The sequence below is a fragment of the Chanodichthys erythropterus genome, chromosome 11 (assembly GCF_024489055.1).
Source record: "Chanodichthys erythropterus isolate Z2021 chromosome 11, ASM2448905v1, whole genome shotgun sequence".
Taxonomy (NCBI): Eukaryota; Metazoa; Chordata; class Actinopteri; order Cypriniformes; family Xenocyprididae; genus Chanodichthys; species Chanodichthys erythropterus.
Window position 1 is genome coordinate 24,335,133 of NC_090231.1, and position 18,583 is coordinate 24,353,715.

An 18,583-nucleotide genomic window follows, 5' to 3' on the forward strand; every position below is an offset into this window, starting at 1 on the left:
TCCAAAGACAGTAATACATGATTAAATGACCCACCGTTACAATAATAAAGTAACTGTAGTCTGATTATTGAGTATTTTAAAAAGTTATATAGTCTAATTACAAGTACTTAATTTTTGATTACATGTAATCAGTTACTACCCAGCACTGAATAGACATCACAAAAAGTGACTTTAGAAGTCAATATTGTTTGTTAGATTTCTATTTTATTGAACATAATCCCATCACTGGCCAACAGCCAGCAGTAATTCATTATGCAGTCGAGTTTGTCAGTCGTGTCCAAGGTAAACTTAGAAATCCATCCAGGATATATTTTTCTGTTCGATCTGCATTATTGTGTAAGTGTTGATCTTTGAAAAACATGCATTAGATGGACTTCTCTGGTCGTTTTTGATGGGTTATTTTTAGCATCTCACGCCATGAGCTGCGTGTTTTTTAAGAGACTGTGTCAAGTTACAAACTTAAGGTCTCTCCGGGTGTTTCTTTCTTGTGCACTCTGTTTAGCTGTTTTCTAAGGAAACGGCACGTCCTGTGTGACCGGCTTCTCACTCGTTTTGTCCTGTCTGCTCTTGGTAAGTTTGTTTTGGAAAGGCATGCTGCAGGCTACATCCATTTTATAAATAATACATTGTAAAAAATGAAAATTTTATATTGACAGTCCTCAATTACACAAATGAGTAAAAGCTTTTTACCAGAGTTAGAAATATTTTGCTAAGAATTTATGCATTTATTGCCTTGTGTGTGTGTAACTTTTGGAGGGCAGTGTGTGTGTGTGTGTGTGTGTGTGTGTGAAAAGTGGGGTTTTGGACAATATTGGCATGAATATTTTTTAATTTGTGATAATTTTGCACTGATAAGGGACAACACAAAGTACGAAAATATATTTTATTATATAAACAGTTTATACATAGAAAAAAACTTTTGAATTTTCGATTCATCAAAATATCCACCATTAGCCACTATCAAACTTAAACTGGGTTATAATTGGTTCATTGCATTCTAAACTTAATTGGCAATCAAATTGTTGAAGCTATTAAGGTGTGCTGACCCAAAAATCTTTTACAAACCTGGGCCAAGTTTAAACCAGTAACCAGGCATCACAGCTGGCCAAGGGGCATGTCTGACTATTATGTAATCAAAATGAAAATGATTATTGCTGTTCTTCAATGAAAATGTCAAGTTACTGTAATGTATTTGCACCAAAAAATGATAAGGATGTATGCTGATATCGTCCCAAACCACACTTTACCAGGGGTGTTTCCAAACTTTTGGAGGGCAGTGTATATATATATATATATATATATATATATATATATATATATATATATATATATATATATAGTTTTTGCCTGACTGAAATCCTTTGTGAGAGATGCTGATGCTGATAGATTTTAATTATCTGTCCCCAACAGTGTTTTCCAACAAAGTGGAGGCTTATAAGTCTTAATCTGCTCCCCCGTTCCCTTTGAAAGATTTGAATTTATCCTCTAACCTATCAGATATTATATTGTTTTCATGAATAACAAAAGCTCATGATCTTGTCAATTACCATGCTAGAGTGGATTTGTCATTTGCTACACTGAAACTAAAAACAGCAAAAAAAAAAAAAAACTAACAAAAAAAAAAACATCCTTACAAGATTATTGTGCACAACCTCAAATGATCTGTACCCTATTTAAATGCAATGATTATTTTATATTTTTCTTTTACTTTTATGCCCCGGGTTGGAATTATAACATCAAAATCAATATTAGAATGTTGTTGTGGTTGTACAATGTCCTCAAGTAGGTTCAGGCAACACTGATGAAATATTGAAAAGATATAAGCAGTGTTTTGGTGCATGAGTTTTAAACTCAACATGAATATAAAATAATTACATAATAGTGCAAAAGTCATTAAAAATTTTGGATAATGGCTAACTGTTGTACCCTTGAGCATGGCACTGAACCTCAGGCTGTTCCAGGTTCTCTCTCTCTCTCTCTCTCTCTCTCTCTCTCTCTCTCTCTCTCTCTCTCTCTCTCTCTCTTTCTTTCTGTTTCACTGGCAGCAAAAAAAAAAAAAAAAAAAAAAAGAGGATCTGCCAAATGAGAATTAACCAAGGAGAGAGAAAGAGAGAGAAGTATGCAGTAAAAAATAATAATAATTAATAATAGAATAAAATCTTTAATTGTTGGAAAACCATGTTTGAGTTTCATATATCTGATGAATGTAGGTTAGAAAGTAAGTTAGAGACAAGTAAAACCTGTCCACACACTCAAGTTTTAATTCTGCTCTATTTTCTGTTCTATGCACGAGGAGCAGGCTGGTCAATTAAAAATCATTTAATTTAAGTGGGTAATACTGTATGACTTCAGATGTACTCTCTGCATATTCATCCTTGGCATTTTCTATGCAGACTAGGTAATAAATTGGAAAATGGCATATGTCCCCATTAAAAGGACATCTTTATAGAAGTCAAGCGAGTTGGAACAGACCATTACTCTGCCTCTCCCACAGATCACTGAAGCAGTGGAAATACACAGGCACCATATGACCACCCTGACACGTGTATTAATATTGTTGACAACTTTCAAACTTCTGATACGCCATAGAGGATTTATTCTCTAATCCTACGGCAAATGTCTTTGTGCCATGTGCTGATCCAAGTTACTGCTTGATGGCAAAAGTTTCAAAAGTGCCAGTAATACCAGAAAATGTGAGAACAAAAACAAACAAAAAAAAGTTATACTTTTAAGTCCTTTTTAAAGTGTAATTATACATCTAAGTACTGAGTGATATTAATGGACAACATATACTTACTATAGGTTTAGGGTTATTTGCATGTAATTGATTTATTTTGTTTTGTTACAACTATAGTAACCGCATGTGTAACAAAATAAAGTGTTACAAAAAAAAAGTTGAAGTCAACTTTACTTTTTATTCATAATATAAGTTATGATAATGATAAACAATATTATATGATGGGAATTATATACATTATTATATTTCTAGTATTAATGCATTACCTCTTTACTTAAAAGTGAATAATGAATAATAATAGTTTTATGATTTAATCAATAAATTAAACATTTAAAGGATTAGTTTAGTTAGTTCTAATCTAATACAAAGTAAAACTTAAAGTCTGTCTACTTGTTCTGATGTATTCGGTACATTTCTAAAAAGGGCTGCGTGTTTGGCAGCTATTTCATTTAGCTCCAGTTCCAGACATGGGGAGAAAAAAAAAGTTCCATAATTCTCTCTCTGTCTACATCTTTCTTGGACTGAAACAGCTTTCTCTCTGTGTTCATCTCCATCCTCCCACAGACATGATTTCATTTGGGAGACCTTGGATTTGACTCAGCCACACTTCAAGTGTCCTGGTTTGAACAACATCCTCTTCATATTTTTAACATATTTATGAAATAGTTGTTTTTTTTTTATATATATACGCTCTATTTGTGATAGCAAGTTCACAGTAACTCTTGATGGATCTTGGATATTTATCAAGGTCAAAATTGAATGATGATTTGAAGTGACTAAATAGCTTTACTGGTCCGTAAGGCACTGGTGGCATATTCATGCATATTCATCAGAAATGCAGATAGGTTTGATGCACTGACGATGCTGATTAAAGCAACCCTGATGAAAATTAGATGGACAAGACCAAATGAGGATACTGATGGTGGGCAATAAACGACAAAACAACTTTTGGGAAAAAAGAATCTGTCACCAGAATGCAATAATTATTTCTTTCTTTTATGTATGTATGTATGTATGTATGTATGTATGTATGTATGTATGTATGTATTTGTGTTTACTCCTGATGATTTTTGAAATGAAATACTGCAAGATATATAGTTACTTTGCAAACTTTGCTAGAGAACAATACAAGTGCTCAGAGCTGTGGTCAGTCCTCTTACTAAACAGCTATTAACATCAACAACTCAGCTCTGGATGGCGAGAAATGTCAAGCTGATGAATTATACAGCAGTAGAGAAATATGAAAGCACTTTGAGGCTGGTGCTCCTGCAGAGAATCAGATAGAAGGCAAAAACTCTTTTGCAAGTGCTGTATGTAGAAAATCAATGGGTTCTGGTCAGAGGCTCTTCACCACAGTACCTACCCCATTTCAAGAGCTAGGGTGCTGTTAATGATAAGACGAGGGGGCACAATCAAATGCAGGCCATTTCACATCTCCGCCTTTGTGGAAGTTGGGTCAGCTTAGTGTAAACTAAGTCTCCTCACAGACAAACAAAGAAAAAAAGAGAGTACAACATTCCCGAGACCAGCCACATCTGATCAAATTAGTTATTGACCAAATGCCAAGAATTGAGTGCTAGATGCCTTTTTGAGCCTTTACCAGAATCCTTGTCTGTGTAGTACGAAACGACATTAGTACGAATTATACCGCAGTACTTCCAGTACAAAGCACTTACCAGATCTTATGTTATTTATATTATACATACTAAACAAGATCTATGTATAGTCAGCTGGTAACTCTAGACAACTACCTAGCTCACTGTATGTTATTCCCTCTTTGCATGACTACTTACTATTGACATAAATTATTGATTTCAGTTGAATTTATTTTATTATGTAAATTTTATTAGAATGATTTGTGAATAAGCACTGAATTTTGGAGTATTCGCAGCTGAAAATTCAGCTTCACAATCGTAGAAATAAATTTTATTTTAAACTGTTAAAATACAAAACAGTTATTTTAAATTGTAATATTTCACAGTATTACTGTTTTTGCAGATTTTTTTAAATCTTAATTTGTAGCCTTGATGAGCATAAGAAACTTTTTCTTCTGACAACAAAGAGAAAGGTGAGGTCTGCCACAGACACTCAAAATCTCATTTACTTAAACTAAATAAATAAATAATAGGCTGTGTTTTATCATCCATTTCCAAATGTGCAAGATAAGCGGTTTATTGCGCAATGAGGTATTAACTTAAGGTGGGAGTGATGTTTAGATGTCCTCTCTCTCTCTCTCTCTCTCTCTCTCTCTCTCTCTCCCTCTTTGCACTCTCTTTGATAGTACCATCCATTTTTCATGATCAATGTAATGCCAATGAGTATAATACTAATCTACCTGAGAGCTGAGAGAGGGCGGACGGACACCACGAAGAGCAGACAAGATGAAATGACAAAGAGCATAAATATTGTAGCAAATTACACGACAGATTGAAACCTTTCATGAAAGTAGAACTAGAAATCTCTGTGATCAAGTTCAGCTTAATCAAAAGATGACTGGAATATGGTTAGCCCTAAAAATACTTTGAAAAAATCTAACCGGTAACACTTTAGAATAATGATCCATTGTAGGTCACTATGGGGGATCTAGAAATCACTAATAGTTCTTGATTGCTCAGAAATTGGTCATAAGGTGTTACCTAGTCATTCTGCGGAAATTACTAGTGATTGAAAACTTTTTCTTTTTTCACTTTAAAATAATGGTCCAGATCATAACAATTGAGTAATTAGTGATGCAACACATTGAAAGTAAAAAAGACAATTGCTCACATCTCAGATACGTTAAAGGAGTAATTCAGTTTAAAATTAAAATTACTTTTTTTTTTCTCACTCTCAAGCCATCCTAGATGTATATGACTTTCGTCTTCAGATTAATACAATCGGAGTTATATTAATAATCACTCTGATGCTCCCAAGCTTTATAATGGCAGTGTACTAGATGTGCACTCATGCAGCCCCACATAAGGACACTGCCACCATGTTTCACTGTAGGCACCATGCATTATTCTTTGTATTCCATACAGTTTTGAAGCCATCTGTTCCAAAAACATTTATCTTGGTCTCATCACCCCAGAGTATAGAGTCCCAGTAGTCTTCATCTTTGTCAGCATGTGCCCTGGCAAACTATAGGCGGGCTTTTTTGTGCCTGGGCTTTAGGAGAGGCTTCTTTCGTGGACCCATGCATGCCATTCCTCTGCAGTGTACGCCATATTGTGTCACGGGAAATAATCACCCCAGTTTGGCTTTCTACATCTTTAGATAACTGCAGTGAACTTGCATGCTGATTTTCTTCAACCCTTCTCATCAGAAGACGCTCCTTTTGAGGTGTTAACTTCCGTGGACGACCTGTATGTCTCAGTGAGATGTTTGCAGTTCCATCTTTTTAAAATTTTTGTACCACTTTTGCTACAGTATTCTGACTGATAAGTAAAGCTTTGCTGATCTTCTTGTAGCCATCACCTTTCTGGTGTAACATTTCTCTTCCATGTGGCGCCATTGCTGACAGCATGAAATGGGAAGGGGTTTTAACATCCTTTTATAGTCAGCTGTCTGCTGGACACCTGTGTGATGAATAATTAGACTCACCTATGGTTCAATTCTTGTTAAATTAGACATTTATAGTCTAAAATTTAGCATTGCTCCAGAGACTTTCAGTGGGGTGTACTCATTTTTGCATCACCCTAATTTGAGTAAAAATGTTGTTCTATAAGTTTTCAGAGGGGTGTACTCATTTATGCTGAGCACTGCATTATGATGGACCAGTATTCTGAAGGTGGACCAGTATCCTATCCCTAAACCTAACCCTGCCCATAAGTTATCCCTAAAATCAGAGGTAAATGAATAACACTGATGTAGACGCACCTAACCCTGATTGTAAGCCTTAACTTGACATAAACATAAACTTGTCCCTCAAATCTATAATTGGCTGAATGGAATGTTGTTCCAGGATCAACAAAGATGTTGATCCAGGAATATGTTTTACTTGGCGAAATCAGGTTCTGTTCTAACCCTCTAACCTTTGTAAGTGGCACACTTAGGCTTTCTTATGAATTTATTTTTATTATTTAATTATCAAAAAAAAACACTAACTCAGAAAATACTGTATAGACATGGACAAATGCACTGGACCAAAATGATGACGCTAATAAACAAACGAATAACTGCTGAAATGTTTACAATCTTGTGCTGAAATAGGGATGAATTAGTGATTTGCTTACTGCAGAGAAAGTCGGCTCACTTTTTAACTCAGCCATCAAAGACAAACTCAAATCCTAGTGGATTACACTATTTTGATGTAAATAGGGCACATTAAACTGCATTTCTGGACAATATGGGTATTTTTGCATCTGTTTATTCACAGAGGTTAACAAAAGACCTCTGGTTGATTGGGCTTATGCTCTCAAGGATAGTGAAGAGACCAGAACAAGTGGATCAGTTCTGTGCTAAATCTGTCCAAACACATCTGCACACCAGCACATTGTTAATTAGGCAGAGAGACTTTAATACTTTAATCAGAAATTGTAAGCTTAAAAGAAAAAGTAAAAGAAACAGAAAGAAAACTATTTTCTAACTGACTCTCAGCTTAGGGCATGGACTGATTGAAAAGTATACTCTAAACTAATTAAACCTGGGAGAACATGTCAAAGGGCAAAGCAGGCATCTCTTGTGTACTGCCGCAATTGATGCTATGTGCAGGACTGAAATAGCATGCATTGAAGTCTACGTTCATTCATCCACTGCAAATGTTATTTTTCCCTTTGTTCAGTGTCAGGGAGCATCCTATGATTACTCCAGAGGTGAAACTTGATTAGACCTCACAATGCCACAGGACTCCATTTGTGATTAAAATCAGTATTTAACAATTCATCTAAATGACACCTCAAAGTGACTCATTTTAACTTAATGAGCACAAGCAACATGGATCAAAATAAATGGTTTAGATGAAGTGTTGGAATTCAAGACCCGAAGTGTACTGCCGGCGATACACCACCCCCGGCAAAAAAATTCATAATAAAATTACCAAGCAACCACTGACAGGAAAAACACGAAATATGTATCATTTTAAAACTTAAAAACTCAGCTTTTTAATGCATCCATCCAACCATTTCGAGCAACTCTTCATGGGCACTGAGTAGTCCCTCAAAACCGGAGTGTACCGCCCGCGGGCGCCACCTAGCTACAAAAAAATAAATAAATAATAATAATAATCATATTTTTCAAAACTACTGCCTTGATCAACACAAAGTGTGTCATTTGAAAGCTTAGAGTCTGAACCTTACAATGAATGTAGCCAATCTGATTAACTCCTAACTAACTAGTTGCTGATGAATAAAAAAAGTTTTCATAATTTTTGAAATACTTTTTGTACTATGTGCTGCAATGAGTCAAAAACATCATACAGCTCAGATAGTCATGTGTTATATGTCATTTGAAAGGTCTCAGAGTAGAATACAGCAAGCATAATTAGTTTTGGGCTTTGACTAAATTTGAGTGTGTTTTTGTACATGAAATCCTGCAAGACCCATATGCAAATAATATATGGATGCTACATGCCAAGTTCCCGCTATCCAAAATCAGATGTAACTTTCACGTTGCATTTTCACTTATAACTTCATGAACCATGCATAGATCATAGAAAATAGCACATCATTACTGTGATAGATTTCCTACGCACCTGACTTAGGTTAAACTGGGTGTCCCAGACACCTATGAATCTATAAATTTATACTCTACTAAGCGTACTTCAATACCTGTTTGAGTCGGCCGACGTCTCAGCCTGTTTTGGGAGACTATCACCTGGTTTTAAGCTCTTTAGTGCTCCTCCACAAAACAATATCACTTGAGTAGAAGTAAGATCTCTAGTGCCTAGTGTGCAGCGCTGCTCAATAATCAGAGACTCCAGTTGTTGTCCTTTAATGCTTTTCAAATCATGGCCAGAAGAGTTCTTATCAATCCTAGAGAATCTATCTCTTCGAACAAAGGAATACAGCAGGTTTTATAGGATTTCAGGTACATCTCACAGTCAGTATAGCATGATCTATTACTCATTATCATCAGTCTTAATATGATTGGTTCAGATTTAAGAAAAAACATCTCAGTTCCTCTGCCCCACTTATTGGCGGAGTAAATTTAGATTAGAACAACTGAATCACAAGATCATCAAAAAATATCACCGGGTTAATAGTTCACTGATTACTCAATAGGTTAAGACAATTTTTCATAGACAATTTTTTATCCTTAGGAGGATGCTGTCTAGCCAGCACAGCAGAATTTTTCCATTTGTTACAACACTCAGTCCTAGTGACTATTTCTCTATTTCAAAGTTAGATTATTAGGCCTGTAGAAGAAATGTTAGTTCATTATTAATTAGTTAAAAAATTCCATCACATTACTCACAGTGGATGCTTCCGACTGAAATTAGTCCAAAATCAACATAACCCCTTGCGTTGATCATGAGATAATCTTCATGGAGGGACAATTTTAAAAATGCTCATTAGGGGGCATCAAGGGCTACACAAAAAGGCTACTTTGGTTCCAAATGGTGTAACTTTTGATTACTTTATGCGATCACCACAAAACAGATGCAACTAAAATGCAGGGAAACTTCGCCAAAAAAGAATTGTCCTCCTACCTTGTGTCCTTCCCAAGTTATTGCATTTTTTTCCTAAAAATTTAAAAAGTTTTATGTCAAACGATTTTGACTCTCCTTGCTATAGTTTTGGAGTTATGAGTCTTTACTTTTTGTGTATGTCAGAAAAAAAAAAAAAAAAAAAAAAAAAAAAACTAAAAGTGCCCTAAGGGCTTAAAGGGTTAATCTACAGTAAACTTGGCATAAATGAGCCAATACATGAAGAATTGTTTTTTTTTTTTTTGCTTTGGAGATTTGACAGTACAATGCTTCACTGGGCTGCTTCAATGTGGGATGGTGATTGTCATGAGGGAATTTTGCAGCATGCATGCAGGACCTCTTCTTACAATACAAGTCTAAAAGCCCTGATATACTTCAAGTGAAATGAACTGGTGTAATGGAATTCTGACCAAAGCAAAGTTCATTTCTGGTCATGCAAATTCCATTCATACTATATATAACATACTTTTTTAATGGTCACAAAGTTTTAAACAAAATGTAGCACCTAAATAATGTGATTTCAGACACAATGAGTGTCTACAGCCTAGCCAATGTGTCCATGTGGGCCCCAAAAGGTTTTATGAGCGTCATCTGGGCATGGGGTCAGAGTGGGCACTTCAATGGGCTGAATGTGGGCCCCAGTTAGATTGCCCATTATTTTTTTAATTGAGGTTCCAATATGGGCAACATTTGAGCTATATTAGGATTGCTTGATTGGCTGATTTATTTATTTATTATTGTATTTTTTGTTTATTTGTTTGTTTGTTTGTTTTTATTTATTTGTTTATTTATCTTGCCATTATGGAAAACTGTCATATTGTCAACATTTTCAACCAATTGATTATTTTTTCATTTGTTTTACATGATAGTGTAATAATTTAATATATAATAATAATCCATGATCCTTGACTTGATCCTTTCTTTTTATTTATATGTAGCTACAAAAAAATTGTGCTCAAAAGGAAAGCACTTGTATCACCTTCCCCATGAATCAAGATAGCCGCATTTCCACCAAAATTACTGGAACAATTTGTCCCAGGAACTTTTTTCCGGCAGAAAAAAATCAGCTGATTTTAGGAATTATTTGTTTGGACATTTAAAGGTGGTTTGAAACCCACTGGAATCTTTAAAGAAATCAATAAATGGGGCCCAATTTTCACCCACTGTGTTGCGCATCAGAAATATAATGGGGCATCAGTTTAATGTCCAGAATTTGTCCGTCACATCTCGCCACACAGCATCCAGTGTAGACAACATCACTGATTATAATGTTTTCTCACCGCTGTCATTTTTATTGTGAAAAAGTGGAAAGTGTGCAGTATATATTCACCTAAACATAGCTCCCAGCAGCATGGGTGGTGAGATATTTGCTAACAGTGCACCGCTAGTATTTTGATCTTCTTTTTACCTCTAAGCGAAGAACGAAAAAGAACTTCACCGTGAGAAAATCGGGGCCTTACTGAACCTACAGTGCAGTATCTGCAATCACATAACATAGTTACATTTGCTATTTGTTAGGGGTGTTGTGGCAATGCCAGCTATGGTTTAAACATTAAAATGAGTGAGCATTCATGGGAAAATTACTTGATTATTATTGCTACAGATTATACTTCTGTGTGAAGGTTCTTAGAAAACCTCTGCCTTTGTGTTTCTTCTGATTAAAAGTTATGTTGCTAGGTATCTGGAAGCCTGAAAGAAAAAGAATATAAGAAAAAAAAGAAAAAAAAAAAAGATGAATTAAACAGACAAAATTCAGTGGAATTTGTTTAATCTAATAGTGGTTTGTTTAGGAAATGGTGTTACTCTGATACATCTGTGTTCGTTCATAATTAAGAATGCAGTTGGCATCACTTTAATGTATGTGCCACCCATTTTAGCTCTGGGATTTGGAGCAATATGAGATGTGACAACAGAAGTGACAATGCATAGAAACTCTGAGGAAAACAATGTCAACAAATGGCTTTGAGATGCAACACTGAGAGGCGTTTATGTAAATAAAAGAAGAACCCTATTCTGGTAAATGACACTGCTGCTAAGGAAAAAAAAAAAAAACAACATTGAGGAAAATGGCTCACAAATGATGAGAAATACAACTGATTTAACTTCAGAGAGAATTGAAAGAGACTCAGAGGTATGAGCAATAACAACTAGCTTCTTTACTAATCAGAAGTAAATACAGGTTTATTTCAAACTAATTTCATTTGCTTTTACAATACAGTATTTAGTAACATTTCCCCAAAATAATCTAAATGCTCAGTATTCTTACATTTATTCCATGACATTTTTTTTTTTTTTTTTTTTAACCATGCTCATATTTTTTCCCAAATATGTGCAAATAAGACATTACTATCTAATTGTATCCTTGGTGAACGTCCAGTGTGCCATTAATTGGTTTCAACATATGAGAGACTTGTGTAAGAATGCAGTGCAGAAATGGTTGTTTGAACTGCATGTAGTGCTTCTCTTTTTATTTACTGTAGACTGGCATAACAGTGATTTGTGGTATAGGATACATGCCAAAAGTTACTTTGAAGTTTTGAGTGATACTCAAAACCAAAAGAATTTTTGAAACTCTGGTCAAAACCATCTTTGGTCATCACAGCTACAAGAAAAAAAAAAAAAAAAAAAACTCTGACAACAGTTTTCTGTGTGCTTTTTTCCCTTGTAAAATTTGGGATCAAAGAGCTATTTCACAAAAGAAACTTACACTGTGTGTTTCTCACTCCCTATGTGAACTATTTTCAACATATTAGTGCCTTACAAAAGGCCTTAAAATGGAACTGTAATTGTTCATTGACTTTACAGTGACTTTATTGTTTTATGTGGTGATAGTGGGTTGTTAGTTTTAATTTTCCATTATGTGACATTAATTCACTTCTAACCCTAACCCAAAATAAACACCGTAACTAAGGTAAGCATATAGCTGGCCATATAAAATGCAAAGGCAACATGGTTGGCTGGGTTTGACATTTACTTTTCACACTGAATAGCCACTATGTCTCTTTTTACACACATGATCCTCTCTTTCTAATTAAATGAAGTGAAACAGCCTTGTGTAGCAGTTTCATGGATTTCATTTATGTCAGCAAGTTTCCAAAGGCACCCATCTGAATTTCAAATGATAAATGTAAATATAAATCCCACTCTTATTGTAGCAATTACATTAAATCCCACATTATGGAAATAAAGACAAAACCAACAAAACATAATTTAATTTTCTGCATTTAGTTCCTCATAGGAGTACAAAGAGAGGAACAGTGCATTTAATTTAGAAATTTCTATGTGCTTAGTCTTCACTGAAAAACCAATTAAGTCGACTATAAGTCAAATATTTATATAACACCAATCCTCTAAAATGTTTTTCTCGTAGTTATAGTTTTTGAATGGAATATCAATGTGCAATACAACACTGCAGCACTACTTAAAATGACTGTGGTATTTACTGTACACTGCTCTGATCCTTGATAACATAAAAACATGTACAGTGGATGTAAATGGATAACAATGAAGATGGAGAAAGGGAAATTTAAGGGAAATTTAAAAAACAGCAAATCAACAAAATGCTCATTAAAATGATGCAGCATCTTTTCACTGAATCTGGCTCATGTTACATTACAGTTTTTTTCGATTGCTAAACGACAGTGGGCACAACTGGAGTCACATGTGCAAAACTCTAACTACAATCTGCACAGCAGCAGTTCATGTGGACCAAACTCTAGTTCGTTTTTCATTGCTTGAACACAGTTTTCAAAACTCTACACACTTATCCCATGACTTTAACCACAACCTGCACAACACTGTGGATTTACAGCACTTTGTTCAAATGCTAACACACTGCTGTCAAAACTGTGAACCACACATTCAAAACAGAATAGATTTCAGCCTTGTGCTTTTCAAACATTGCAATTTCAGCTGAAAGGCTAAGCAGGTGTCTTGTTTTAGACTTGTTAGTGAACACACACACACACACACACACACACACACACACACATATGTAACTCATTACTGTAATTTCGTAAATTACTACGACTATTGAAGCAAACTGCTAATTTCCATTTACCTTAAAGAATTATGTTCTAAAAATATAAATAAATCATGTGAAAGAATGTCACTCTTTTCTTTGAAGAAAATATTACTTTGTATGAAGTCACTGAAATTGTTCAAACTGTAAAGATGAAAAGTTAGTATTTTCTGTGTTGGTGTTTGATGCTAGTGTTTTTACTCTCAGTGTGTTCTGAGTGACAGTGTGTGTTATCTCAGTGAGGGTTGTGCATAGTGTTTGGCTGCACTGAGACTGTTTTGAGCCATGTGTTAACTGTTTAGCTCAGGTGACTGTTGGTAGTGCAGACTGTAGTTAGAGTTTTGCACATGTAGCTCCAGTTGTGCTCACTGTCGTTTAGCAATCGAAAAAAAACTGTAAAAGACATATGGTCAGAAAGGGCTTAGCTTAAGAAAGGACTGGGCCTTAGTTAAATTAGGATATTTAAGTAGCTTTTATAAATAATCCTTAGAAAAATACATAACTGGTGGTCTTCTTGAGAAAAAAAAAATAGCACTGACATATTTTAAGATACTTCAGGACATGTTATTTTCAGTTAAGACAACTCCAACATGCATTTTGGTCTGAAACAAGCCTTAAGCCTTCCTTATCTGTGAAACTGGGCAATAGATTTTATTAGATATTCCCTACAGGGAATATCTAGATATTCCCTATTAGATTTCCCTACAGGAATACAAAAGAATCATTATTCCAATGGACACAGCAGCAGTTATAAATAGGTTCATGAAGTTCTTTGGTATTTCCAATCTTTATCATCAAATTGTCCCTATTTGTCTTATTGATCAGTATCTGTACAGAGGCATGAACATTTTTCCAGTACAAGGACAAGAAAGAAAGAAAGAAAGAAAGAAAGAAAGAAAGAAAGAAAGAAAGAAAGAAAGAAAGAAAGAAAGAAAGAAAGAAAGAAAGAAAGAAAGAAAGAAAGAAAGAAAGAAAGAAAGAAAGAAAGAATACTTCATTCTGCAAGGACTGATTAAACTGTTCAAAAAGCGATGTTAAAGACTGAAAAATGAATATATAAAATAAATAAATACTGTTATTTTGAATTTTCTATTCATGAAAAAAATCCTGAATAAAATGTATCATGGTTCTCGCAAATATATTAGCCAGCACAACTGTTTTGAATATTGATAATAATAATAATAACAATAAAAATGTTTTGTGAGGATCATGTGACACCGAAGAATGGAGCAGCTGAATATTCAGCTTTCATGAATACAATATATCAAAAAGAAAATAGTCATTTTATTATTGTTTTGTTTTTTACTGTATTTTTGATCAAATAAATGCAGCCTTTTTTTAGCATGAGAGATTTCTTTCAAAAACATAAACAATCTCACCAACCTCAAACTTTTGAGCTGTAGTGTATTACTTAATTTTCTGACATTTATCATTGTACCTTGCATTTGGTTTTCATTATTAAATACAGCTAGTAAAGGTACTGTCCATAGCGTACAGCAACCTGCAGGTATTTTTCTGTAGGTATTGTATGTAATTGTCCTCTGATAGGTTTTCCCAAAGATGGATTTGCACCTGTACTATACATTTCAACAGGCACTTTACAAGGTAACAAAAGATGTGGCTTTGACCAAAACTGCTCTCAACAACACACTGTCCAATTGCTCCATTTTATGTTCAGCATACATAGTTTCATTTCCACATTGCTGGATGTTGGAAGCACAGATGTGCTCCACAGGGCTCTGTTCTTCTCTACAGTCAGCATTTTTCCTAAGTACTTCACATATGTGCACCTCCGGCCTGGATCCCATCCATGTTGATGACTGAGAAAGGGATTGCTGACTGTTAATTGTGTGTGTGTGTGTGTGTGTGTGTGTGTGTGTGTGTGTGTGTGTGTGTGTGTGTGTGTGTGTGTGTGTGTGCTTTTGTTTATATTACATTGTGGGGACCAAATGTCCCCATGATGTAATATAAACCTGAGTTCACCTACATCGTGGGGACCAGCCAGCGGTCCCCACAATGTAAATGGGTTTATAAATCATATAGAATGAGTTTTTGTGAAAAAGTAAAAGTTTGCACAGTTTCCTGTGAGGGTTAGGTTTAGGGGTAGGGGCAGGGTAGGGGGATAGAATGTACAGTTTGTTCAGTGTAAAATGCATTGAAGTCTATGGAAAGTCCCCACAATTCACAAAAACAAACATGTGTGTGTGTGTGTGTGTGTGTGTGTGTGTGTGTGTGAGGGAGAAAGAACTGAAAGGTGGAAAAATAGTCAACTCATTGTCATCTAAGTGAATGGGGGGTTGGTAAAAAAAAAAAAAAAAAATGAAGGAGGAGAGAGATGGATGCTACAGCTCAAACACTTCGCATGAGCCAGAGGGAATTAGAAAATCACAGAAGCATAAAATTGCCATTGGCAAAATAATTTCATCCTGGTGAAATATAAAGTACTTCTAACCTCTGAAATGTCCCGTAACACCACTGCCTTCACTCCATCTATATTTATCTCAATCTTTGCTATCTGACAGCTTGTTTCAGAAGATAAGTTTGTTTTTGCCTCAAAGTGGAGTAAACCTTATCAAGTATCATTTGACTCCATGTTGTTGGCATATGCTGTGGATGAGAAGCGCAAACTAATAATCACCAGTGTGTCGATGAGACTTGGATATTATCTGCCACTGAAGGACAAAACATTGGTGTTACATGACAGATGTGATATATTTTGTCACTACACTGTCACTCAGCTTGTATTTATATTAATGCATTCGAAATACAGCTGCAAGAAAAAATATGAGGAATTATTACTACATAAATTTGATTGTCTGCTTAAACAATACAAAAAATAATAATACATTTCTTCACTACATTGTCTTTATTAAACCAATGTAAGCATTCACAGTGAAGGGTGACAAGTATGTGAATCCCAAGACAGATGATAAATACTGCTTGAAGTCCAATCAGTGAATGTTAGTCAAAGATGCTCTGCCCTGTAAAAAACACAAATTTGCTATTCACAAGATGCTATAAAAAGCTATAAAGGGTCACAGAAGCATCTCTGAAAGTTTTCATGTTCATCAGTCCACAGTGAGACAAAATGTCTATAAAGGGAGAAAGTTCAACACTGGTGTTATTCTTCCTAGGACTGGGCATAGACAACTGCAAAGATACTGCATGTCTGAAGAACAGAAAAGAGCACCTGGATGCTGCCGACAAAATATTATTTGGACAGATTGATCCAAAGTTGTGTTGTTTTGGGGGAAAAAAATACACACACACACACAATGGCAAAAACGCACAGTATACCAACAACAAAACCACATCTCAGCTGTGAAGTATGGTGGACAGGCCATCATGGTTTGGAGATGTTCTGTTGCTTCGGGACCTGGACAGCTTGTTATCAGTGATTGAAAACTGAATTCTCAAGTTTACCAAGACACTTTGCAGGAGAATGTGCAGTCAGTTGAAGCTCAACAATTTGGGTGATGCAACATGAAAACAATCTAAACTGCCTGAGTAATTCAACAGAACTGTTTCAAAAGGAAAAAAAAAACACCTTCTGGAGTGGCTCAGACCGGCCCTGACTTGACTGAGATGCTATGTGGACAGAGAATGATTCACACCAGATATCCCAAGAATATTGCTGAACTGAAAGAGTTTTGTCTAAAGTAATGGTGCAAATTTCATCCTGACTGTTGTGCTGGTTGGATTCACAAACACAGAAAATGTTTGGGGAAAGTTATTGCTGCCAAAGGAAGGTCAACCTGTTATTAAATCCAGTGGTTCACAAACTGGTTAGTAAATATGAAAAAGTATCAGTGTGTTACGCTTTGTTGTTTTACGTAGAACTGCGTTTGTCTATTCTTGTGACTTTAGCACTATTGGGGCATGTATGACTCAGATTAGATTAAATTACAATGTACCGTATCAAAAAAAAAAAAAAAAAAAAAAAAGGTGCTATATAGCACTAAAAGTGGTTTTTGGCTCGTATAGTGGAACCAGTTTTGGTTTTATGTAGCACCATATCTTTAAAGATCAAATCGTGCTATGTAGAACCAATAAGAGGTGCCATATTGCATTTTATTTCTTCAACAAAAATGGTGCTAAACAGCACCAACAGTGGTTCTTTGGCTCGTAAAGAACCTTAACAGGTTTTTTTGTATGGCAGTGATGCTATATAGCACCTTAACCACCCAAAAGAACCACTGAAGAACTGCTGAAGAACCATACAGGGCCCTGACGGCAATATAGTGTCGAACCAGATCAGGCCCACATCTGGTCCGCGTGTACACCACATGTACCAGATGTGGGCCGGATCTGGGCCACACTATGTTGCTGTCTGCGGGGCTTAACAGGTTCTGTATATGGTAGCAGTGCTACATAGCACCTCAGTCATCCCAAAGAACCGGTGTAGAACCACTGAAGAACCACTGAAGCACCAAGATCTGGTGAGCCAAAGAACCACTTTTAGAACTACAGTATATAGCACCATTATATATATGAGATATACCAGATATATATATAAACAGATATATATATATATATATATATATATATATCTGTCTGTGGGGGTGGGGGGGGGGTCTCCTGTCCGAATAGGAATAGCAATTTATGCAGAAATCCATGGTAAATCTTGCAGCTGTGAATAGTAGAACAAGTAGATTTTCCAAGAGATAATAAAATAAATGTCAATATAAAGAAAATAATATTTCAAATTAATTTCCATTGTTACAAACAGCATAGTGGCCCCAGAACCCCTGCCTTTTTTCTTTTTTTTTTTTTCTTTTTTTTGTGGTGTGCTGATATGAATGCTACGTGATCAGCGAAACAGATGAGATTGAAGATTACTGAAAATAAGAATATCCCCACATCTAATCTCCAATTTGAATCTTTAGAAACAACAGTGTGTGAGAAAATTTAATTTGAGTACGTCAATAAAGGATTTCAGACAAATAACTGTGATGCGGTTACAATGGTTGGACAAATTTTAATTAAAATATCCCTTCTGGATTTCATCACATGTTGGATATTGACGCTGCCACTCAAGGGAATGCATCAAAATTGAATATTTTACACCACAGAGCTGCGGTGCTTCATTGATGTATTCCATACCTCAAGGGGCTAAGTGGACCGGAGAGTAAATCGGGTGAATCATTCTGTACTGAGCTTATAAGATTCCAATAGTGTATTTCAAGTTGATAGATGCTGT